The sequence below is a fragment of the Brachypodium distachyon genome, chromosome 1 (genome assembly GCF_000005505.3).
Source record: "Brachypodium distachyon strain Bd21 chromosome 1, Brachypodium_distachyon_v3.0, whole genome shotgun sequence".
Lineage (NCBI taxonomy): Eukaryota > Viridiplantae > Streptophyta > Magnoliopsida > Poales > Poaceae > Brachypodium > Brachypodium distachyon.
In genome coordinates, this window is record NC_016131.3 from 71,276,126 (window position 1) to 71,303,441 (window position 27,316).

Below are 27,316 nucleotides of genomic sequence, written 5' to 3' on the forward strand. Positions count from 1 at the left end.
AAGGGGGATCGCTTCAGATGGTATCAGAGCAAAGTGTTGCCTGTAGGAACGTGACCCTAGTTTGGATTAGGATAAGACAGACCAAAGACCAAACCTTAGGAAATGCTCTCATCCCTTTCTGTTCTATATCTATATACATACATTTTATTCCTTATCCCTATTCATCTAAATCTTTGCATTTATAACTTACATATGCATGACATGTTTATTGTTTTATTCCACATATACACCGAATACTATGTTTATTACTACATATGTATGCTTAATATATTTTACCACAGATGCATGTTCGATTTTTACACCATACACCACTATAATCATGTTGCCATGTTGTTCACATGTTAGTATGCATCCAATTTTATATTTACATTTCCACCCATGATATTAATGTTATCACTTGATTCCCACTCTACCACTTTTATTTTATTTTTACTTACATTCGACCATTTGATCATGTCACTGATACTCCCTTATCTCCTTCTTTATTTTCTATAGATGGGAAGCCCAACACCGTTCGGCAATGTACCGCCGTTCACCCGCGTCTACTACCCCTCCACGGATGACGACCAGTTGTTCAGTGCCCCATTGGCGGCACTTTGTGCGTTCCTCGACCTGCCACCACCCAGGTTTAGAGGCCGAGTCGAGACCGCCGCACCCGAGGGATGGCAGCCACGATGGGAGATCGAGGCGAAGATCCGGGGGCGTGAGATCGCGCCAGCTACACCGGATATTACCTTCATCAGCCGCTACCCCACCTTCGAGCAGGGCCTTCAGTTCGCCATGCAGTGCGCCTTCGCACAGGTGTGCCGGGACTATCGGCACGAGTTCCCCGAGGATTCCTCCTTCCTCCTCTTTGGAAGGCGGAACCATGCATGCTCGGCGGTGGCTACGACCAACGACGAGGATGCGACCCCAGTGACGACCCACTTCGAGAACATGGAGATAAACACCGTGGACTTGGAGTCTTGTCTCGAGCACGAGATGACCAGGGCCGACCTCGCCGAGGAGCAGGTTGGTAACCTGATGGGAGAGAAGACCCAGTGGCTGGAGGACAAGGCCGTGTTGGAGAACACTGTCCTCAATATGGGAGACGCCATCGAGCAGCTGCAGTACGAGAGGGACCAGGCTCGCTACTACTGCGAGCAGTTCCAGGCGTTCATCGCAGCAGCAGCCGCAGCAGCACCAGCTGCCGCACCGGCGCCAGACCAGGTCCCACCTCCACCACAGGATCAGGAGATGGAGGCTCAGGAGGAGGAGCCGACTGAGGAGGAGGAGCCCCAGGAGGTCCACGAGATGGACACCCCTGCTACAAACACCCGCTCCAAGATGAAGGCGAACGGGACCACACCGACAGCCACACTCCCTTAGATTTATTGATGCCTACCAGCTTTTATTAGTTTTTATCGTTATCACCATTGCGAGTTAGTCATTGACCATACAATCTATGTGTATGGCAATGTAGGTCGATTGCTTTCTCCTCGTACTCTTTTCTTTATGGGCAATGCCCCACCATATACAAGTGTGTTTTGTTATGATTTTTCAAAACCTTTTATGTTGATGAGTGTATGATTGATATATGCTTGAGTTACTACCTGGTTTTGGGGGTTTAGTTATCCTTAGCTCTATTCTATCTGTTTTCCTCATCTATGCTACCCTAAACAGATGCCTCCGAGACGCCGGAACCCCGCCAACAACGCTGAGGCTAACAATGCCGAAGCTGACGGAAACGCTGCCACCATGCAACAGTTATTGGCCGCTCAGACCCAATTCTTCCAGATGATCACCCAGCAATTGGCCAACAACAATGCCAACCACCAGCAGAACCACAACAACCAGCAACACCACCCACCCCAAGTGGATATGCTGACCAGATTCCTACGTTTGCGCCCGCCCACTTTTTCCAGCTCCACTGAGCCTATTATGGCTGACGATTGGCTCCGGTCAGTCAACAAGAAATTGGTCACCATCAACTGCACTGACGAAGAGAAAGTGCGATTCGCAGCTCATTTGCTAGAAGGACCCGCAGCGTCATGGTGGGAAAATTTTCAGATCACCACCCCCATCGAGGATGTCACCTGGGACATGTTCCAGGAAGCCTTCCGCACTGCCCACATCTCTGCGGGAGTGCTCAGCCTGAAGAAGAAGGAATTTCACAGGCTACGACAAGGAAGCCGCTCTGTGTCAGAGTACATAGAAGTATTCAACCAGCTGTCCCGCTATGCACCGGACGATGTGAACACCGACGCCAAGCGCAGAGAGAAGTTCTTGGATGGTCTGAACGACGAACTGTCAGTTCAACTTGCTATTGCTTACACCCCGACCTACCAGTCCTTGATCGACAAGGCCATTATTTTGGAAAGCAAGCTCGCACAAATGGAAAACCGCAAGAAGAGATTTCACCAAGGAGGCTCTCACACTGGCTCGCACCAGAAGCAGCGCACCTCCTATGACGGAAGTGGCAGTTCCTCCTTGAGCAGGAACGGGAACCAGAGCAACCACCGTAGTGGAGGCAATAGTCACCACCACCGCCAGGGAAGCCAAGGACACCACCATCATGGTGGCAATGTGAACCGGCACCATCCACAGCACCAGCCTCAGCAACAGCACCAGTTCGCTCGCCCAAGGCCCATCAATGGCAACGGGAACGGCAGGAACAACGGCAATGGCCAGAACAACAATGGTCAGAACCACAATGCCAATAAGGACATGAGCAAGGTGGAGTGCTACAAGTGTCACAAGATGGGACACTATGCCACCAACTGCCCGGACAACCAGGATGGCACTGGGAACAAGCCCAATCCATTCCAGAAGGGCCATGTGAATCACGTGGATGTGGAAGAGATCACCGAGGAACCAGGTATCATACTTGGCACCTTCCACATTAATGCTTATGAAGTATTAGTTCTATTTGACACTGGAGCATCGCATTCATTCATTTCAAGAGTATGGGTAGAAAGAGGCAAATTACCCTCTGAGACCATGAGTAGACCTATGAAAGTAAACTCACCGGGTGGAATAATGCTAGCAACCCGACACTGTCGCCAGCTACCCCTAAGTATTGGGAGACACATTTTTCCCTCTGATCTCATAGTTATAGATTCCCGAGGACTGGACCTAATCCTGGGAATGGACTGGTTGACCTTATATGAAGGATTAGTAGACTGTGCCCAGAGAACTGTCACACTCACAACCCCAGACAAGAGACGCATCCGGTACAAGTCAACCCACGAGCTTAAGAAACCCAAGGTTAATGCTCTTAAGGGGGTTAGCATGGACGATGTACCAATAGTGAAGGAATACCCAGACGTATTTCCAGAGGAATTACCAGGCATGCCACCGGACCGTGATGTGGAGTTCCTTATTGAGTTAATGCCAGGAAGTGGACCCATAGCTAAGAGACCATATAAGATGGCTGTGGACGAGTTGAAAGAATTGAAGAAGCAGCTAGCTGAACAGTTAGCGAAAGGGTTCATCCGCCCCAGTTCATCACCATGGGGAGCACCTGTCCTGTTTGTAGAAAAGAAGGACAAGAGCCAACGGATGTGCATTGACTATCGTTCACTCAACGAGGTGACGATAAAGAATAAGTATCCTTTGCCCATAATCAATGATTTATTCGACCAGTTGAAGGGAGCTCAAGTGTTCTCAAAGATCGATCTGCGATCAGGGTATTTTCAGCTGAAAATCCGGAAGATGGATATACCCAAGACAGCATTCACCACTAGGTATGGACTGTACGAGTACACCGTGATGCCTTTTGGTTTGACCAATGCACCTGCATACTTCATGAACATGATGAACAAGGTGTTCATGGAATTCTTGGACAAGTTTGTCGTAGTATTCATAGATGATATCTTGATCTATTCCAAGAGTAAGGAAGAGCATGAGCAGCATCTGCGCATGATTTTGGAAAAGTTGAGAGCTCACCAGCTGTACGCCAAATTCAGCAAGTGTGAATTTTGGTTATCAGAAGTCAACTTTCTTGGACACATAGTGTCAGGAGCCGGAGTAGCCGTTGACCCAGCTAAAGTTGCAGCAGTTACGGAATGGGAGGCACCGAAGAATGTCGGAGAAGTCCGCAGCTTCCTTGGACTTGCTGGTTACTATCGGAGATTCATTGAGAATTTCTCCAAAATAGCGAAACCCATGACAGAGCTGTTAAAGAAAGAGAAGAAGTTTGCCTGGAATGAGTTTTGTGAAGAAAGTTTCCAGGAATTGAAGAAAAGGCTAGTGTCCGCGCCCATCCTTGTTTTGCCTGACCTACAAGAGGATTTTCAAGTATACTGTGACGCCTCACGTCAGGGATTGGGAGGAGTGTTAATGCAAGGAGGAAGAGTTGTAGCGTACGCTTCGCGGCAACTAAAGAGCCACGAAGGCAACTATCCCACCCATGACTTGGAGTTAGCATCGGTAGTGCACGCCCTGAAGACCTGGAGGCACTATCTGATGGGAAAGCGTTGTGAGCTGTTTACTGATCATAAGAGCCTGAAGTATATATTCACCCAGAAGGAGTTGAATCTGAGGCAGAGAAGATGGTTAGAACTGATAAAAGATTATGACCTGAATTTACAATACCATCCAGGCAAGGCTAACGTCGTAGCTGATGCATTGAGCCGCAAGGGCTATGTAAATGGACTAACAACTGGAGAGTACCACCAGAGTTGTGCGAACAGTTCAAAGACCTCAGACTGGAAATAGTACCGGAAGGTTACTTAGCCACTTTGGAAGTGCAACCCACACTGCTAGATAAGATTAGAGAAGCACAAAAAGATGATTCGGAAATAAAGGAAATAAGAGGGAATATGATTAGTGGAAAGGCCAAAGATTTTCGAGAAGACGATCAGGGAACCATATGGTTTGGAAAACGCATTTGCGTACCGCAAGATCCGAAAATCAGAAAGTTGATTTTGCAAGAAGCCCACGATTCACCATATTCAATCCACCCTGGAAACACAAAGATGTACATGGACCTCAAGGAAACATTTTGGTGGTCCGGATTGAAGCGTGACATCGCAGAGTTCATTGCCTTGTGCGATGTGTGCAGCAGAGTTAAGGCAGAACACCAGAAGCCAGCAGGGTTACTGAGACCATTGCCTATACCGGATTGGAAATGGGATAAAGTTGGCATGGACTTTATCACCGGGCTACCAAAGACTAGAGCGGGATATGATTCTATTTGGGTAGTGGTTGACCGTTTGACCAAGGTTGCCCACTTCATACCAGTGAAGACTACATACACCAGCGCACAGTTAGCTAAACGCTACATGTCCAGAATAGTGTGTTTACACGGAGTACCCAAGGAAATAGTTTCAGACAGAGGCACTCAATTTACCTCAAGATTTTGGGGACAACTACATGAGTCTCTAGGAACGAGACTAGAATTCAGTACAGCCTTCCATCCGCAGACGGATGGACAGACCGAGAGAGTAAATCAGATCCTTGAAGATATGTTGAGAGCTTGTGCTCTAGATTATGGGTCTAGTTGGGATGACAATTTGCCGTATGCAGAATTCTCATACAACAACAGCTTCCAAGCTAGCATTAGTATGTCACCGTTTGAAGCCTTGTATGGAAGGAAATGCAGAACACCATTGTTATGGGATGGTGTAGGAGACCGTAACCTATTCGGCCCAGACATGATAAAAGATGCCGAAGAAAAGGTTAGACTCATCCGAGACCGACTGAAGGTAGCTCAGTCAAGACAAAAGAGCTATGCGGATACAAAACGTAGGGAGGTTACCTATGAAGCTGAAGATAGAGCGTATCTCAGAGTTTCACCGATACGCGGTGTCAAGAGATTTGGTATAAGAGGGAAGTTAGCACCCCGATTCGTCGGACCTTTCAAGATATTGTCACGACAAGGAGAGGTAGCCTACAAGTTGGATTTGCCGGAAAGACTGTCCAATGTCCACAACGTCTTCCACGTATCGCAACTGAAGAAGTGTCACCCCGAGATGGCCGACACACACCTGAGGGATACAATTCCACTGGAGGAAGTTCAATTACAGAGTGACCTCACCTATGAGGAGAAACCAATCAGAATCTTGGACACAGCTGAGAGACAGACCCGATCCAAGACCATCAAGTTTTGCAAAGTCCAGTGGGACCATCACACAGAAGAAGAAGCCACTTGGGAACGCGAAGATGATCTTCGAGAAGACCACCCACACCTCTTTGCTAGCCACACCGAATCTCGAGGACGAGATTCATCTTAAGGGGGTTAGGTCTGTAACATCCCAAAATTTCAAACCTTTACATGTGCATTGCATCCATGAGCATCATGCCACAATTGCATGTTTGAATTCAAATTTGAATCACAAAAGGCTTTAAAAGATTTTGTTTACACCTAATTGAGCCTTGGATTTTCAAACCATTAAAGTTTATATATATAAGGGGTTTATTGCATATATAAGCTATCCCATAATTTTTGGTTAACTAATTGGAGTTGAAAAAGTATTTTATTCAAACAGATATATAGCCCTAAAGGCGTTTATAGGACAAATGTATTTTTGTATATTTTATTTTGAGGGAAAACTACTCTCAAAAGTTGTATCTTGATAGAACAAGATTTTACAAATTTTCTGGATTTTATTTGGGCCAATTTGGAGTTCAAAATCAAAAGTTATCAAAGGATTGAAAAAAAAAAAAAAAGAAAAGAAGAAAACCGGACCGAACCGGCCTAGCCCGACCGGACCGGCTCGGACTGACCGCGTCCGACCGAGCCGGACCAGCCCGGTCCGCCCGCGCACGCGCCCGGGCCGCTGACAGGCGGGGCCCGCCTGTCAGGGGCGTCTTCCCCGCAGGGAAGGCCCGCCCGTCACGGCGCGCCGCCCGCGCGTAATCGGCGCCGCCGTCTTCGCCTCCCCGTCCGGCCGTGCCTCCCGCGAGCTGCCTCCCGCACCGCTATAAAGGGCGCAGCTCCCTCTTCCTTTTCCCCCTTCTCTCTCTCTCTCTCTTGCCGCGAGGCCGCCGCGATTTCTCGCCGGACGCACCGCGCCGTCGCTTGCCGGAGTCCGCCGCCCGCGCCGCCGCACCCGTCTTCGTTCTAGGCGACGCGTCCGCCATCCCCGACCGCCCGACCCCGCGCCCGGCCGCGCCCCTGCCTTAGCCTCGACGAGCCGCGCACGCCCGTGCCTTCCCCGAGCCGCCAACCTCGCCGGAGACCCCGCGCCGCCGTCGCCCGTGCCGCACCGCCGCCGGAGAAGACCGCCGGAACCCTAAGTTCCCGGAGGTGAGATCTCGGCCGCCCATTTCTTCTCAACGGTGTAGATTAGATCGGATTAATTCATTTAAACCGAACCGGTACCAACGAATAGGAATGCGCCACGTGGCACCCGAGTTATAAAATAAAAATGTAATTTTATTTCCCCGGATTAATAAAAGGCATTTTTGCAGATAGGCCCTTGTAACTTCAAATGATCACAACTTTAAATATGTTTGGCCAAATTTAGTGATCCACACCTTTTTGGAATCCTTAGGAAATTTAGAATCTTTTGGCACTGTCCAATTTCAAATTTGAATAATTGAATCACATTCAAATTACAGATTAGGGTTTTATGCCTTTTAAATCATAACTAATTATCTAGAAGTCCTTTTTGAATGAAACAAGTGCCCAAAATTTTGTTTCATTGTCCTCTGTCCAATGGGACAGAGAAACAAATATTTTGAACTAATATATCTGGCTGATGCCAATAAAACCTCATTTTAGAGTTTAAACCCTAGCCATTGCAATTTATTTAAAAACCCTAATTGCATGTGCTTAATTATCAACGCTTTGGACCAGTAGATCACCCAAATAAAACCAACCCACTCATGTCACATGTTTTGCATCACATCATGGCATACATATTCTTTTGTCATGTTTGTATTGTGTGTTTATGTGTGTGTATATGTTTGTTGATTGTATAGTATTCTCGGAGAGCGAACCTTGCGATTGTGACGAGTGTTTGAACTCCAACTACTATCAAGGCAAGTTCACTTTGATCATTCACCTATTATTTTATTATGCACTAGATTTTATTAGTTGCATTGTCAGGATTATTATTGTATCTATGATAGCTATGATCTATCCTACTAGTATAGGATACCTTTGCCATGACTTCACCACCAATTGCCATCGTAGTAGTAAAATGCTAAGCTATGATAATATACGAGGGTGGTATTATTACAGTGTGATACTATTGAATTACAAATATAGTTTTCCTAGTGTATGGCAAAACAAGTAATTCAATGAACCGTCCTGGGTGGGCTGCTTTGAGTTTTCGGATGTCGTGACGTTAGGTCCATTTCTATGGGGCCCGCTGAGTCGTCTCTCCGTGTGATTCGGGAGCGTCCATGGTCGCCTCCCCGTGCGATTCGGGGAGCGCCTGCGTCACAATGTGGGATGCCACCCGGGGTAACCAGAGACTGGACTAGTTTCCTGTTTAGTAGCTTCCAGTACAACCACATGGTATTATGGGCTCTGCCAGGATGGATGTAAGAAATATGAACCTGGATCCGAGGTGACATCGGTATGTAGCAGTGTAGGTTGGAACGCGTCCCTCAGGTGGTTTGGGGGAATATGTTCTGAAAATTCCTGTAATCGATGCCGTTGCTACTCTACCCTGAGGACAGCAAGGGATTAACACGTCGATTTCTTGTGGGTAAAGTGTACCACCTCTCGAGAGTGTCAAACTAAGTACTTAGCCGTGTCCCCGGTTACGGACAATTATGAGCAACTAGATATTGGAACTGTAAGGAAAGTCTCACTCATTCCAATTTCCTAATAAAATGAATGGTTTGTACTGGGTAGGAGCATTGATGTTTCTACTCAATGTGCCTAGGTTAATAGGAGCATGGGTGTTTCTACCCCGTGTCCAATAGAATTCAAAACTATTTGTCTAAAAATGATAGGATTTGAATAATGATGCTTTTATGCAAAATAGCCAAACCCCACCTAGCCAAACTATGCATGTACTTGGTAGGTCCTTTATAACTCTAGTGAGCTTGCCAATACATTCAAATGTATTGACCACGTAGTGGCTGCAATTAACAATGCAGGTGGATCCGACGATGAGTAAGGTTCGTCGTTTTGTCATGGGTCATGTGCTTACATTCCAACATGCGCTCTCCTCTGGGAGTAGATGAGGCCCTTTTACTCTACCTTTCCGCTGCAGCTTCATGATACATTGTTGTCATGGTTTTGAACATTATTTGTTTATGCTGGCCTAAGAGGTCATGCAAGTTTGTAAGTACAATTTAAGTTCTGGATGATACGATGTAATAAAGTACATTTGACCTTTGTATCTTGGTATTACATCTTGAACTGTGTGTGCTAGTGAGGCGATCCAGGGATTAGCACAAGTAAGCACAGAGATCGAACCCTTGTGAAGGGGGATCGCTTCATTTCCCCTCGCTTGAAGCGATCCTCCCCCTTACCAGGGTTCGATCTCTGTGCTTACTGGTGCCAGTCCCTGGATCGACTCACTAGCACACACAGTTCAAGATGTAATACCAAGATACAAAGGTCAAAAGTACTTTATTACATCGTATCATCCAGAACTTAAATTGTACTTACAAACTTGCATGACCTCCTAGGCCAGCATAAACAAATAATGTTCAAAACCATGATAACAATGTATGATGAAGCTGCAGTGGAAAGGTAGAGTAAAAGGGCCTCATCTACTCCCAGAGGAGAGAGCATGTTGGAATGTAAGCACATGACCCATGACAAAACGACGAACCTCACTCATCGTCGGATCCACCTGCATTGTTAATTGCAGCCACTACGTGGTCAATACATTTGAATGTATTGGCAAGCTCACTAGAGTTATAAAGGACCTACCCAGTACATGCATAGTTTGGCTAAGTGGGGTTTGGCTATTTTGCATAAAAGCATCATTATTCAAATCCTATCGTTTTTAGACAAATAGTTTTGAATTCTATTGGACACGGGGTAGAAACACCCGTGCTCCTATTAACCTAGGCACATTGAGTAGAAACATCAATGCTCCTACCCAGTTCAATCCATTCGTTTTATTAGGAAATTGGAATGAGTGAGACTTTCCTTACAGCTCCGATGACTAGTTGCTCATAATTGTCCGTAACCGGGGACACGGCTAAGTACTTAGTTTGACACTCTCGAGAGGTGGTACACTTTACCCACAAGAATTCGACGTGTTAATCCCTTGCTGTCCTCCGGGTGGAGTAGCAACGGCATCAACTTCAAGAATTTTCAGAACATGTTCACCCAAACCACCTGAGGGACCCGCGCTCCCACCTACACAACTACCTCAGTACAATCCCTCGGATCTGGGTAAACATTTCTTACTCCATCCAGGCAGAGCCCATATTACCATGTGGTTGTACTGGAAGCTACTAAACAGGAAACTAGTCCAGTCTCTGGTTATCCCGGGTGGCATCCCACATTGTGACGAAGGCGCTCCCCGAATCCACGGGAGAGACATCCATGGACGATCCATCTCCGAATCCACGGAGACTCGACTCAGAGGGACCCATAGAAATGGACCTAACGTCACGACATCCGAATACTCAAAACAGCCCACCCAGGACGGTTCATTGAATTACTTGTTTTGCCATACACTAGGAAAACTATGTTTGTAATTCAATAGTATCACATTGTAATAATACCACCCTCGTATATTATCATAGCACAGCATTTTACTACTACGATGGCAATTGGTGGAAAGGTCATGATAAAGGGTATCCTATACTACTAGGACAGATCAAAGGTAGCATAGATACAATAATAATCCTAACAATGCAACTACTAAAATTTAGTGCATAATAAAATAATGGGTAAATGATCAAAGTGAACTTGCCTTGATAGTAGTTGGTATTCAGACACTCTTCACAGTCACACAGTTCGCTCTCCGAGAAAACTATACAAACAAGCAAACATACACATACATAAACACACCATACAAGCAAACGAATATGTATGTCATGATGCAATGCAAAGCATGTGACATGAGTTTGGTGTATTTTATTTGGATGATCTACTAATCCAATGCCTTGAGAATTAAACACATGCGATTAGGGTTTTTAAACAAAAGCAAAAGCTAGGGTTTAAAACCTAAGATGAGGTTTTATTGGCACCAGCCAAATAGATTAGTTCCAAATATTTATTTCTCTGTCCCATTGGATAGAGGACAATAAAACAAAATTTTGGGCACTGGTTTCATTCAAAAAGGACTTATAAATAAATAGTTATGATTTAAATGGCATAAAACCCTAATCTGTGATTTGAATGTGGTTCAAATATTCAAATTTGCATTTGGGCAGTGCCAAAAGATTCTAAAGTTCCTAAGGATTCCAAAAAGGTGTGGATCACTAAATTTGGCCAAACAGATTTAAAGTTGTGATCATTTGAAGTTACAGGGGCCTATCTGCAAAAGTGCCTTTTATTAATCCGGGGAAATAAAATTACATTTTTATTTTATAACTCAGGGGCCACGTGGCGCGTTATTATTGGAAGGTACCGGTTTGGTTTATAAATATATCCGAGCCGTTAGATCTAACTTATAAAGATCGGACGCTCCACAGTGCGTACCGGTTCGTTTTATAAGTGACCTAATCCTAGCCATCGATCTAGATCGGACGGACGAGGGGCTAGGGTTTCTTACCGGGCGGCGGCGGGCTACCGGAGTTGGAGGAGACGGCGGCGCGGGCACAGGCGCGGTGGCGCGGGGCGCTCCGGCGTGGCGGGCGACGCGGGGGTGGCCGAGAACGGCGCGGCGCGGCACGGCGGAGACGGGGGCGCGGTCGACGGCGCTCGGGGACGGCACGGTCGGCGCCTAGGACGAGGAAGACGCGACGGCGTGGGGCGGCTCCGGCGAAGCTTCGGGCGGCGGTGCGGGTGGCGCTGCAGGGCACAAAGGTGGAGAAGGAGCGCGTCAAACGAACCGCGAGGAGGAGAGAAAGAATATGGGGGAGGTCCGGTCGTTCTTGGCGTACCGTGTAGGTGACGGCGAGCTCGGGACGGCGGCGGGCGCGGAGCTACTCCGGCGAGCGATTCCGGCGGCCTGGCGGCGTGTGAGCAGGGGCGAGCAGAGGGGAAAGGAGCGCGGAGGCGAGAGCTTTAAAGGGACGCGAGAGGAGCACTTCGGGAAGGTCCGAGCAGACGGGGCGGCGGAGATTGTGCGCAGCGGCGTCCATGGCAGGCGGCGCGGGGATTGCAGGAGCTTTCCCCGCGAGGACGAAGCCCCCCTGACAGGTGGGCCCCACCTGTCAGTGGGTGCGGGGCGCGCGCGCGCGGACCGGGCGGTTTGGGCCGGTCGGCCGCGGTCGGACGGGGCCGGTTCGGCCTAAAGTGTCCGGGTCGGTCCGGTTTACCCCCCCCCCCCCCCTTTTTTTTCCCTTTTTACCCTTTTCTTTTTCTGTTTTTCTCATTTCTTTGATATCTTTTGAGTTTGAACTCCAAATTGGTCCAAATAAATCCCAGAAAATTTGTAAAATCATGTTCTACCATGATACAACTTTTGGAAGTAGTTTCTCTTCAAAATAAAATATATAAATATACATTTGCCCTATAAATGCCTTTAGGGCTATATATCCATTTAAATAAAATACTTTTTCAACTCCAAATAATTATCCAAAAATTATGGGATAGCTTATATACGCAATAAACCCCTTTTATACTTAAACCTTAATGGTTTGAAGATCCAAAGCTCAAATGGGTGTAAACCCTAGGGTTTAAAATGAAACAAAAATCTTTCCAAAGCCCTTTTGAGATTCAAGTTTGAATTCAAATATGCAATTGTGGCATGATGCTTATGAATGCAATGCTCATGTAAAGGTTTGAAATTTTGGGATGTTACATCGCTAAAACAGTAAAAACTTTATAAAATTCTACCGTTTGGTAACGGCCGGTTAGGCACCCTACGGGCGCGCTGGGAGGTTACGGCGGAAATCATGCACCCACTACTCCGTCCGTAACAGCGGGGTGTGTGGGACGGCTAAGAGACGCGGGCCTGAGGCGAGTCGGGACCCACGCGTCGGTTGGGGCGTAGCCCGGCAACCGACCAGGGAAGGGTTCGCCCGGGAACAGGTGTTGCCAGCCCACGCTCGGGGGCTACTGTCGCACCAGTGGCACCCAGGAGGTCGCATCGCTGGGTTCCTGGGAGGATCTCACCCCGGGCGGCACTTGTAGGCTGCCCCGCAAGCTACCAACCCAGAAGGGTTACGGGGCTTCGGGTAATATTCCCGCCTGGGCACCTCCCGGGAAGGCACTTGCCGGGAGGGGGTGTTCCCGGGTGCAGGTTCCCGCCTTGAGGGTGGGGCCGAGCGAGCAGAGCAGCGACGCCATGTGGGCTTCCCCCGGCAACCCTGTAAACAGCCGATTTCTCAGTAATACAAGCTGAGACAAGCAGGACGTAGGGCTTTACACTGCAAGGTGGCTTGAACCTGGGTAAAAATTGCGTGCACGAGTTCTTGAGGCGTTCCTACGCCTCGCAATTGGTCCCGCCGGCGATCACCGGAGCGATCCCCGTAGCCCACTACCGAACCTAAAAAGGGGGTGCCTGCGCACCCCCGGTGTCGGAGCCCCGTGCGACGACAGCCGGCGTCATCGACATCGTCTTCATCGGCGTCCCTATCAGTACACAAGCTCGTTGTCATGCCACCGAAGAAGGTTGACAACCCCAAGGTCGACACGCGCGACACGCACTAGATCGCACGATGCCCGATGGGCGTCGCAGGGTCCTCTCAGGCGCGGCCGCAGCAGCAGGTGCTGCTTCCCCCGCCTCCTCCCTGGCCGCAAGGAGACAACTGGTAGGGGAGTGCTCCAATATCAAACGCGGGACCGGAGCCAGCCACACGAACGACGCTCCCATCGGGCGTGTTGAGCGTCAAGATCACCCCCGTGTGAGCGACCACCAACACCGCTCACACCGCAGTCACATTGTGTCGACTCCGCAGAACCTCGGATTGTTCGGCCCTCAGCCGAACCCCGGGAACGGGCAGGCGAGTGGTAGCAACCCACCCCCGTCGCCACCTGTTCGGACCCGGGCAGAAGCCCTTGCGGCAGCTCGTGCCATGGTGCGGTATGAGCCGCCACAGGGGACGCCAGCCCACGAGACATGGTGCCCTGAGCTCTATGCGTTCATGGAGTTTGTTAGCCGCCACGTGGAGTGACCGCGCGGCGCGTCTAGGTCACCCTCCAGTGTGAGCCGGGGGCCTGACCCAGAGCAGAATCCAGAGCCGGGCCCCGAGGAACAACCTCGCGTCCCGCCTCGGCAAAATCCTCCGGTTGAGGGGCATCGTGGTGCCGGAGGGGCGGGCGACTTCGTCGGCTCCTCGGTGAAAGCCCTCTTGGAGGATATGCGTGGTGTCCTCAATGGGCGACGCCAAGAGGATTTGCGAGACCGGCTGGCACATCCGTGTCAGTAGGAACTCGAGCGCCCACTCCAACAGGAGTAGTAGCGCGACCAGTTCGAGGGGCAGGGCGATGCTCCCCTCGGTATCAGCGACGGCTGCCCCGCGTTCACCCGCGAGCTCCGTCGGGTGACATGGCCCCGCAATTTCCAAGCACCTGCGCTCGGCACGTACGACGGGACCGTGAATCCCAAGGATTTCCTCCTGACATACTCGGCATCCATGCCATTGGTGCCGACGACAAGCTCAAGGCGAACTGGTTCCCGATGGTCCTAAAAGGATCAGCGAGAACCTGGTTGCTGAACCTGCCTGCTGGGTCCATCGCCTAATGGGCGGACCTGCGCGAGTAGTTCACGAACGCGTTCCACGGCGGCAACAAGCGCCCGGGAACCATGGCGGAGCTGCACACCGTTGTGCAGAAGCCTGGGGAGACGTTGCGGGCATTCACCAATCGCTTCTCCAACCTCTCCTACTCCATTCCTGAGGTGGAAGCGGCCGCCATCATCAACACCTACGCCATCAACGTCCGTGATCCCAACATGGATGAGAAGCTGAACATGAACCGGATTCGGACCACCGGGGAGCTATATGCTCTCGCGCACAAGTGCGCCATGGTCGAGGAAAGGCGCCTAGCGCCTGAACTCGCGGCCCGAGCAGCGACCAACCCTCCCGAGAGCTCTTAGAAGAAGGGCTCCCGGAAGCGTACCGGCAAGCAGGTACTTGCCGTGGAGCCGGGGGCTCCACCGAGGCCCGCAAAGAAGGCCTCACCCATTGGTGCATCGGGAATGTAACATCCCAATTTTCAAAACCCTTCATATGCATTGCATATCATAAGCATCATGTCACCCTTGCATTTGATCACTTTCAAAACCCTAAAATTTGCCCAGAAAACCCTTCTGCAAAAAAATGCTTTTATTTGATTTTGGGCTTTGATCTTGCTCTTGAGTATTTGCATTTTAACCCATGAGGGTATTACGGTAAAAAGGGATTTAATGCATATATAAAGCTATCCCATAAATTGGCTTTTGAAATTATTTTGAAAAATAATTTGTTTCGATAGCTTGAGGGCCCAAAAGCCATTTTATAGGCAAATGTATTTTTAAATATTTTATTTTGAGAAAATTCTTGTTCCAAAAGTTAGATCATATGAAAATATGATTTTACAAATTTTTTTGCATTTTATTTGGAGTGATTTGGAGCTTCAAGTCAATTTTGAGGTTCAAAACCAGAAAATAGATAAAAGAAAAGGAAAAACCGAGAAAAACCGGCCGAACCGGACCGGACCGACCGGCTCGGCCCAGCCCGAGCCGCCTGCTCTCACTGACCGGTGGGACCCGTACGTCATCTTCAACCTCCGTCCGAGAAATCCGGCCACGCACGCCCCGCAAACTGCCCACGATTCCGTTCCGATTTCTTCGCGTACGAACCACCAAATCCAAATCCCTGCGCGTCACTCCGAAGCCCTCGCTTTTCTCCTCCACTTCCCCCAAACCGCTCGCCCAATTTCGTTTCGGTTAGGATTTAATTTCTCGCCGAAGTTCTTCACGGACGTCGCCGTTCTTCGCGTTTTGCCGTCGTTCCGGTGAGCTTCTGCCCGCGCCGACCCTCTCCCCTTCTTCCTCTCTCCAGCGCGAATGCCATGACACGCTCGGCTTCGAGTTTGGCCGACGCCGCCGCGCTCCGCCCCGCGCCGGCCATCCCCTCCGACGCTGGCCGACGCCCGCGAGCAAGCACTCCGCCCGCCGCCCGCCGGCCCCGCCCCGCGCCCGCTTGCCGCGCCACGCCCCGCGCTCCGCGCCGCCCCGCGAGCCCGCCCGCCGGCCGGAACCCTAGCACCGGGCCAATCCCGCGCTGCCACGTGGCAAAGCATTTTGTTTTATTTTAATTCGGCCGAATTAGATAATGCACCTTTGCAGAAAAGACCCTATAACTTCAAAGCCCCATATCTTTCAAACCGTTTGCCCAAAAATTGTGATCCGCACCTTTCTGGAATCGTCACAACGTGTAGAATATTTTGGCACTGTTTAAATTCAGTTTTGAACAACTTATATATTAGATATTTACATAATGGTTGATTATGGTTTAAATTTCAAATGAATTGTTTCAAAATAGTTTTGAACATGTTATCTTGCTGTAAAATTATTTCAATTTGTTCTCTGTCCATTAGGACCAGAAAAGAAATTGTTTTTTGTATAATCATGGCATACAAGTTAAATATTGCTCTATGTTGCAAAAGCCGCACAATCTTTTCTTTTAAACCCTATCCATGTATCATGCATATTAATTACCACTTGATGTTGTATAATCTATCCAAATCTTTTGAAAAACTTTTCAAAACAGAAACAAAACTTGTTACACTAAAAGTAACCTTTTTGTGCATCATCATATCATATGCATCATGGCATGATTTTTGCATTGAATGTTGTGTTTATTGTGTGCACGTTTCTTTTATTTTTAGATTGTGTGGAGTGTATTCCTTGTTGTTGCGAAGATTGCGAGAACTATCACAACCTTGGACAAGGCAAGTTCACTTTGATCATATCCAATTATTATTGTTGTTTTAAAATACTTATGCATTAGTGTTGTTGGTAGAGATGCATTGATAGGACTATTACTCGTACCTCTATGCTAGCTATAAATCCCAGGTAGTCTAGTTTACCCTCGCCATTACCTTGCCATCGATTGTAGTTGAATGCTACGCTATGGTAGTACCGTGGGGGAAATAACTACATTATGATATTGTTATGCTTTTGGCTATATGAAATGTTTTTGTTAGATGTAAGGCAAAACAACTAATTCAATGAACCGTCCTGGGTGCGCTGCTTTGAAGATTTTGAGGATTAGCGGCGTCAGGTCCATTTCTATGGGTCCCTCTGAGTCGAGTTCCTGTGGATTCAGGAATGGATCGTCCATGGACGTCTCTCCCGTGGATTCGGGAAGCACCTACGTTGCAAATGTGGAATGCCATCTGGGGTAACAGAGACTGGACTAGTTTCCTATTTAGAAGCTTCTAGTACAACCACAATGCTATATGGGCTCTGGCGAGACAAGAGTAGTTTGTATGAACCTAGACCCGAGGAATTGTACTGAGGTAGCCGTGTAGGGGGAGCGTGATTCTCTCGTGGTTTAGGGAATTACCTCTGAAAATCTCGTAATCGATGCCGTTGCTACTCTACCCTGAGGACAGCAAGGGATTAACACGTCGGTTTCTTGTGGGGAATGTGTACAAACTCTCGAGAGCGTCAAAAGTAAGTACTTAGCCATGTCCCCGGCAACGGACAATTTGAGCGACTAGATGTGGAGCTGTAAGGAAAGTCTCACTCATTCCAATTTCTTAAATAAAATGAATGGTTTGAACAGGGTAGGGGCACTTGAAGAATCCACTTCAATGTGCTCTAGGTTAATAGGAGCATGGGTGTGTCTACCCCATGTCCAATAGTTAACATTACTATAACATTCCTTTGTAGTAGGGTAATTTATGTTCTGCTTCCACGCAAATAGCCTTGAACCCCACTTTGCCACATTATGCATATACTTGATAGGCTCTGTTATAACTCCTGGTGAATCTTGCCAATACATTCAATGTATTGACCATAGTGGCTGCATCGTTTAATGATGCAGGAAGTTCCGACGACGAGTAAGATGTACGTTCTGCTTGTTTGGGTTACGGGCCTACATTCGAACACGCTCTCACCGTGGTGTTGATGTGCCCTTGTATCTTTCGTTTTCCGCTGCTAAACAGTTGTTTTATTTCCAGCTAACCCGTGAGGTTATGCGAGTTGTAAGTACTTTTAAATTCTGGATGATACGTTATAATATTGAGACCTTTGTTCTATGATATTACATCTTGAAACTGTGTGTGCTAGTGAGTCGATCCAGGGACTAGCATTAAAGCACAGAGATCGAACCCGTATACGGGGGCGGTCGCTTCAGATGGTATCAGAGCAATGTGTTGCCTGTAGGAACGTGACCCTAGCTTGGATTAGGATAAGACTAAACCATGAGACTAAAGCTTAGGAGAAATTCTTATCCCTATCTGATCGTTATAAGTATTTTACTCCTTACCCCTATTGTTCTAAATCATTGCATTTATATCGTACATATGCATGACATGTTTGTTGATTTATTTTACATATACACCAAATACTATGCCTTATACCACATATGCATGTTTATTTTATTATACCACAGATGCATATTTACTTTTATTATACCCACTACCACTATAATCATGTTGTCATGTTATGCACATATCATCATGCATCCAAGTTTGTCTTTGCAATTCCACTTTTCATTATCATTCTTGTCTTTTTATCCACCCTTCTACCTTTATCCTTTTATTCTACTTACACCCGACCATTTGATCATGTCACTGATACTTCCCTACCTTTCCTTCTTTGTTTTCTATAGATGGAAAGCCCACCACCACCCTTTGGCAACGTACCGCCGTTTACCCGCGTCTACTACCCCTCCACCGACGGCGAGCAGTTGTTCAGTGCCCCTTTGGCGGCACTGTGTGCGTTCCTCGACCTGCCACCTCCCAGGTTCAGAGGCCGAGTCGAGCCCGCCGTGCCAGAAGGATGGCAGCCACGGTGGGAGATTGAGGCCAAGATCCGTGGGCGTGAGATCGTGCAAGCGACTCCGGATATCACCTTCATCGCCCGCTACCCCACTTTCGAGCAGGGCCTTCAGTTCGCCATGCAGTGCGCCTTCACGCAGGTGTGCTGGGACTATCGGCACGAGTTTCCCGAGGACTCCCCCTTTCGTCTCTTTGGAAGGCGGAACCACACGTGTCAGGCCGTGCCAGCAGCCGACGACCAGGAGGTGTCTGAGGTGGCCGCCCAGTTTGAGAGCATGGAGAAGAACACCGAGAATCTGGAGACCTGCCTCGGTGAGGAAATGACCAGGGCCGACCTAGCCGAGGAGCATGCCGGTAATCTACTGGGGGAGAATGCCCAGCTACAGGAGGATAAGATAGTGTTGGAGAACGCTGTCCTCAACATGGGAGGAGCCATAGAGCAACTGATGTATGAGAGGGACCAAGCCCGTTACTACTGCGAGAAGTTTAATGCTTTCATCGAAGCCGCAGCCACTGCCGCAGCCACACCAGCTGCCGCACCGGCACCTGTTCAGACCCCACCTTCGTCGCTGGATCAGGAGGTGGAACCTCAGGAGGGAGTGCCAACCAAGGAGGAACCCCAGGAGGTCCACGAGATGGACACACCTGCCACCCGCACCCGTTCCAGGGCGAGGAACTCCGGGAATGCCAACTTCCACTCACTTTCTTAGTTTCAGCTTAGAGCCCACCAGACTATTTATCTTACTATATCGTTATCGTGTTAGTCATTGACCATACCGTCGTTGTGGTATGGCAATGTAGATTCGTGTGTTTACTTGCAACTCTTTACTTGTGTCTTAGGCTGTTCTGCCTTGTGAACTATTTGTTTTGGATGTTAAAATCCTAGTGAATATTTTTGCTTGCTTTATAGTTGACTTGTTCATGATTGAATTATCATGCTTGTGTTATAATGGTGTTTGAACTGTTGTTTTGCCTATGTTGTGGGGCTTAGTTTTCATTCATAACTAAATATTTAGAAGTCCTTTTTGAATGAAACCAGTGCCCAAAATTTTGTTTTATTATCCTCTGCAATTGGGACAGAGAAATAAATATTTTGAATTAGTTTGTTTGGCTGATGCCAATAAAACCTCATTTTAGGGTTTAAACCCCAACCTTTGCTAATTGTTTAAAACCCTAATTACATGTGCTTAATTATCATTGCTTAAGATCAGTAGATCACCCGAATAAAATAAACCCAATCATGTCACATGTTTGCACTGCATCATAGCATACATTCCTTTGTCTTGTTTGTATGGTGTGTTTATGTATGCGTATGTTTGTTTGATTGTATAGTATTCTCGGAGAGCGAACCTTGTGATTGTGACGAGTGTTTGAACTCCAACTGCTATCAAGGCAAGTTCACTTTGACCATCATCTCATTATTTTATTATGCACTAGATTTTATTAGTTGCATTGTTAGTATTATTATTCTATCTATGCTAGTTATGATATCTCCTAGTAGTATAGGATACCCTTGCCATTGTCTTCACCACCAATTGCCATCGTAGTAGTAAAATGCTATGCTATGATAATATACGAGGGTGGTATTATTACAATGTGATACTATTGAATTACATTATGATTTTTCCTAGTGTATAGCAAAACAAGTAATTCAATGAATCGTCCTGGGTGGGCTGCTTTGAGTTTTCAGTTGTCGTGACGTTAGGTCCATTTCTATGGGGCCCAATGAGTCGTCTCTCCGTGAGATTCAGGAGCGTCCGTGGTCGTCTCCCCGTGCGATTCGGGGAGCGCCTGCGTCACAATGTGGGATGCCACCCGGGATAACCAGAGACTGGACTAGTTTCCTGTTTAGTAGCTTCCAGTACAAGCACATGGTATTATGGGCTCTGTCAGGATGGATGTAAGAAGTATGAACCCGGATGCGAGGTGACATCGGTATGTAGCAGTGTAGGTTGGGGCGCATCCCTCAGGTGGTCTGGGGGATTATGTTCTGAAAATTCCTGTAGTCGATGTCGTTGCTACTCTACCCTGAGGACAGCAAGGGATTAACACGTCGATTTCTTGTGGGTAAAGTGTACCACCTCTCGAGAGTGTCAAACTAAGTACTTAGCCGTGTCCCCGGTTACGGACAATTATGAGCAACTAGATATTGGGGCTGTAAGGAAGGTCTCGCTCATTCCAATTTTCCAAATAAAATGAATGGATTGAACTGGGTAGGAGCATTGATGTTTCTACTCAATGTGCCTAGGTTAATAGGAGCATGGGTGTTTCTACCCCGTGTCCAATAGAATTCAAAACTATTTGTTTAAAAATGATAGGATTGAATAATGATGCTTTTATGCAAATAGCCAAACTGGGTAGGAGCATTGATGCTTTTAGCCTAATTATGCATGTACTTGGTAGGTCCTTTATAACTCTGGTGAACTTGCCAATACGTTCAAATGTATTGACCACGTAGTGACTGCAATTAACAATTCAGGTGGATCCGACGATGAGTGAGGTTCGTCGTTATGTTGTGGGTCATGTGCTTACATTCCAACATGCTCTCACCTTGGAGTAGTGTGGCCCTTATGTTCTACCCTTTTCCGCTGCAGTATTTTGAACATTGTTTTATGATGTTGAAACAATATTTGTTTTACGCTGGCCCAGAGGTCATGCGAGGTTGTAAGTACTATTAAATTCTGGATGATGCGATGTAATAAAGTACTTTGACCTTTGCTTCTGTATATTTCATCATGAAACTGTGTGTGTTAGTGAGTCGATCCAAGGACTAGCACAGTAAGCACAGAGATCGAACCCTAGTAAGGGTGAGGATCACTTCAGATGGTACCAGAGCAATGTGTTGCTTGTAGGAACGTGACCCTAGTTTGGATTTCAGATAAGACAGACCAAAGACCAAACCTTAGGATTATTTCTTAGCCCTATCTAATCTTTATATATACATATATTTTACTCCTTATCCCTATTCATCTAAATCTTTGCAATTATATCTTGCATATGCATGTTTCTTTTATTATACCACTGATGCATGTTTATTTTATTATACCACATATGCATATTTGTCATATTATACCATCCACCACTATAATCATGTTGCTATGTTATTCGCATACTATTATGCATCCAATTTTATTTTGCAATTCCACCATTTATGTTAAAATTTTATCACTTTACTCCCACTCTGCTATCTCGTTTTAATTTGCCTTCATACATCCGACCATTTGATCATGTCACTGATACTCCCTTACCTTCCTTCTTGCTTTCTATAGATGGCAAGCCCAGCACCGTTCGGCAATGTACCGCCGTTTACCAGCTACCCCTCCACGGACGACGACCAGTTGTTCAGTGCCCCTTTGGCGGCACTGTGTGCGTGACCCGAGGTTCAGAGGCCGAGTCGAGACCGCCACACCCGAGGGATGGCAGCCACGGTGGGAGATCAACGCGAAGATCCGCGGGCGTGAGATCGCGCCAGCAACGCCGGATATCACCTTCATCAGCCGCTACCCCACCTTCGAGCAAGGCCTTCAGTTCGCCATGCAGTGCGCTTTCACACAGGTGTGCCGGGACTATCGGCACAAGTTTCCAGAGGACTCCCCCTTCCTGCTCTTTGGAAGGCGGAACCACACGGTGCCAGGCCGTGCCAGCAGCCGACGACCAGGATGTGTCTGAGGTGGCTGCCCAGTTTGAGATCATGGAGAAGAACATCGAGGATCTGGAGACCTGCCTTGGTGAGGAGATGACCAGGACTGACGATGCTAAGAAGCTAGTCGGTCATCTGCTCGAGGAGAAGACCCAGTGGTAGGAGGACAAGGCATTGTTGCAGAACATTGCCCTCAACATGGAAGGAGTCATTAATCAGTTGCTGTATGAGAGGGACCAGGCTCGTTACTACTGCAAGCAGTTCAAGGCCTTCATTGAGGCAGCAGCCGCAGCCGCAGCCGCACCACTTGCAGCACCGGCACCGTTCAGATTCCAACTCCGCCACAGGATCAGGAGATGGAGCCTCAGGAGGAGGAACCGACTAAGGAGGAGGAGCCCCAGGAGGTCCACGAGATGGACACCCCTGCCACCAACACCCGCTCCAAGAGGAAGGCGAACGGGACCACACCATCAGCCACACTCCCTTAGACTTGTTGATGCCTGCCAGACTTTATCTTTTCTTTTCATTATCAGTATTGCGAGTTAGTCATTGACCATACAATCTATGTGTGTGGCAATGTAGGTCGATTGCATTTTTTCGTACTCTTTATGGGCAGTACCCCATCATGAACAAGTGTGTTTTGCTAGAATTTCCAAAACCTTTTATGATTGATTGAGTGTATGTTTGATATATGCTTGAGTTATATCTTGTTTTGGGGGTTTAGTTATGCTTAGCTCTATTCTATCTGTTTCCTCATCTACGCTACCCTAAACAGATGCCTCCGAGACGCCAGAACCCCGCCAACAACGCTGAGGCTAACAATGCCGAAGCTGACGGAAACGCTGCCACCATGCAGCAGTTATTGGCCGCCCAAACCCAGTTCTTACAGCTGATTACACAGCAAATGGCCAACAACAACAACAATCAGCAGAATCACAACAACCAGCAGCACCACCCACCCCAAGTGGATATGCTGACCAGATTTCTGCGTCTGCGCCCGCCTACTTTTTCCAGCTCCATTGACCCCATTATGGCTGACGACTGGCTTAGATCAGTCAACAAGAATCTGGTCACCATCAACTGCACTGAGGATGAGAAAGTGCGGTTTGCAGCTCATTTGCTAGAGGGACCCACAGCGTCATGGTGGGAAAATTTTCAGATCACCACCCCCATCGAGGACGTCACCTGGGACATGTTCCAGGAAGCCTTCCGCACCACCCATATCTCTGCAAGAGTGCTCAGCCTGAAGAAGAAAGAGTTTCACAGGCTGCAACAAGGAAGCTGCTCTGTGTCAGAATACATAGAAGTATTCAACCAGCTGTCCCGCTACGCGCCGGACGATGTGAACACCGATGCCAAGCGCAGAGAGAAGTTCTTGGACGGTCTGAACGACGAGCTATCAGTTCAACTTGCTGTTGCCTATACACCCACCTACCAATCTTTGATTGACAAGGCCATCATTCTGGAGAGCAAGCTCACTCAAATGGAGAGCCGAAAGAAGAGACTTCATCAAGGTAGTTCTCACACTGGCCTGTACCAGAAGCAGCGCACCTCCTATGATGGAAGTGACAGTTCCTCTTTGAGTAGGAACGGGAACCAGAACAGCCACTGCAGTGGAGGAAGTAGTCACCACCACCGCCAGGAAAACCAAGGACACCACCACCAGGGTGGCAATGTGATCCGGCAACACCGGCAGCAGCATCAGTTCGCTCGCCCCAGGCCCATCAATGGCAATGGCAATGGCAGGATTAACAGCAATGGCCAGAACAACATGGTCAGAATCACAATGCCAACAAGGACATGAGCAAGGTAGAGTGCTACAAGTGTCACAAGATGGGATACTATGCCACCAACTGCCCGAACAACCAGGATGGCACTGGGAACAAGCCCAATCCATTCAAGAAGGGCCACGTGAATCACGTGGATGTGGAAGAGATCACCGAGGAACCAGGTATCATACTTGGCACCTTCCACGTTAATGCTTTTGAAGTGCTAGTTCTATTCGACACTGGTGCATCGCATTCATTCATTTCAAGAGTATTAGTAGAAAGAGGCAAACTACCCTCTAACACCATGGCTAGACCCATGAAAGTGAACTCACCGGGTGGAACAATACTAGCAACCCGACACTGCCGCCAGCTACCCCTAAGTATTGAGAGACACACTTTTCCCTCTGATCTCATAGTTATAGATTCCCGAGGACTGGACCTAATCCTAGGAATGGACTGGTTGACCCTGTATGAAAGATTAGTAGACTGTGCCCAGAGGACTGTCACACTTACAACCCCATACAAGAGGCGCATCCGTTACAAGTCAACCCATGAGCTCAAGAAACCCAAGGTTAACGCTCTTAAGGGGGTTAGTATGGATGAAGTACCAATAGTGAAGGAATACCCAGACGTATTTCCAGGGGATTTACCAAGCATGCCACCGGACCGTGACGTGGAGTTTCTCATCGAGTTAATGCCAGGAAGTGGACCCACAGCCAAGAGACCGTATAAGATGGCTGCGGATGAGTTGAAAGAATTGAAGAAGCAGCTAGCTGAACAGTTAGCGAAAGGTTTCATCCGCCCTAGTTCATCACCCTGGGGAGCACTTGTCCTGTTTGTGGAAAAGAAGGACAAGTGTAAACGGATGTGTATCGACTATCGTTCACTAAATGAGGTGACGATAAAGAATAAGTATCCTTTGCCCATAATCAATGATCTATTCGATCAATTGAAGGGAGCTCAAGTGTTCTCAAAGATCGATCTGCGATCAGGGTATTTTCAGCTGAAGATCCAAGAGATGGATATACCCAAGATGGCATTCACCACTAGGTATGGATTGTATGAGTACACCATGATGCCTTTTGGTTTGACCAACGCACCTGCATACTTCATGAACATGATGAACAAGGTGTTCATTGAATTCTTGGACAAGTTTGTCGTGGTATTCATAGATGACATCTTGATTTATTCCAAGAGCAAAGAAGAACATGAGCAGCATCTGCGCATGATTTTGGAGAAGCTAAGAGCGCACAAGCTATACGCCAAGTTCAGCAAGTGCGACTTTTGGTTGTCAGAAGTTAGCTTCCTTGGACACATAGTGTCAGGAGCCAGAGTAGCTGTTGACCCAGCTAAGGTTGCAGCAGTTACGGAATGGGAGGCACCAAAGAATGTCGGAGAAGTCCGCAGCTTCCTTGGACTTGCTGGTTACTACCAGAGGTTCATTGAGAACTTCTCCAAGATAGCAAAACCCATGACCGAGCTTTTAAAGAAATAGAAGAAGTTTACTTGGAATGAGAATTGTGAAGAGAGCTTCCAGAAATTGAAGAAAAGACTAGTGTCTGCGCCCATCCTTGTGTTACTTGACCTGCAAGAGGATTTTCAAGTGTACTGTGACGCCTCACGTCAAGGATTGGGAGGAGTCTTAATGCAGAATGGAAGAGTGGTAGCGTACGCTTCGCGACAACTGAAAAACCATAAGGGCAACTACCCCACTCATGACTTGGAATTAGCATCAGTAGTGCACGCCCTGAAAACTTGGAGACACTACCTGATGGGAAAGCATTGCGAGCTGTTTACTTATCACAAGAGCCTGAAGTATATATTCACTCAGAAGGAGTTAAATCTGAGATAGAGAAGATGGTTAGAACTGATAAAGGATTATGACCTGAGTCTGCAATATCATCCAGGCAAGGCTAATGTAGTAGCCGATGCTTTGAGCCGCAAAGGCTATTTGAATGGACTAACAGCTGGTGAATTACCTGTAACATCCCAAAATTTCAAACTTTTACATGTGCATTGCATCCATGAGCATCATGCCACAATTGCATATTTGAATTCAAATTTGAATCTTAGAAGGCTTTAAAAGTTTTTATTTCAATTTAAACCTTAGGGTTTACACCCATTTGAACTTTGGATCTTCAAACCAATAGGTTTTATGTATAAAAGGGGTTTAATGCATATACAAGCTATACCATGATTTTTGGATAATTATTTGGAGTTGAAAAAGTATTTTATTTAAATAGATATATGGGCCTAAAGGCATTTATAGGGCAAATGTATTTTTATATATTTTATTTTGAAGAGAAACTACTTCCAAAAGTTCTATCATGGTAGAACATGATTTTACAAATTTTCTGGAATTAATTTGGACCAATTTGGAGTTCAAACTCAGAAGATATGAAAGAAATGAGAAAAGCAGAAAAGGAAAAAGCTAAAAGAAAAAAAAAGGGAGAAACGGACCGGCCCGGCCACTTTGGGCCAAACCGGCCCAATCCCTCGCACGCGCCGAAGCCCAGCCGGCCCAGCCGCTCATCCACGCCTCGCCCGAGCAGCTAACAGGCGCCCACGCCGCCGGGATTTCTCGCCGTAGCTCCGCCGCCCGCGCCGCCGTCCCGAGCTCCCCGCCGACGAACCGGTACGGCATCGACGCCATCTTCCCCCTATTCGCTTCCTCTCTCCCTCGCGGTCAAGATGACGCGCTCCTTTTTCTTCTTCGTGCGCTGCAGCTCCCCGCCGACGAGCGCCCGAGGCCGCGCCGCCCGCTCCTCTTCGATCTAGGCAAGGCCCCGACCGCCCAACCCCGCGCCCCCGCCTTCGCCTCGACGAGCCGCACACGCCCGTGCCCTTCCTGAGCCGCCCGCCTCGCCGGAGCACCCCGCGCTGCCGCCGCCCGTGCCGCGCCGCCACCGGAGAAGCTCGCCAGAACCCTAGGTGAGCCCGACCTCCCCTCGTCCG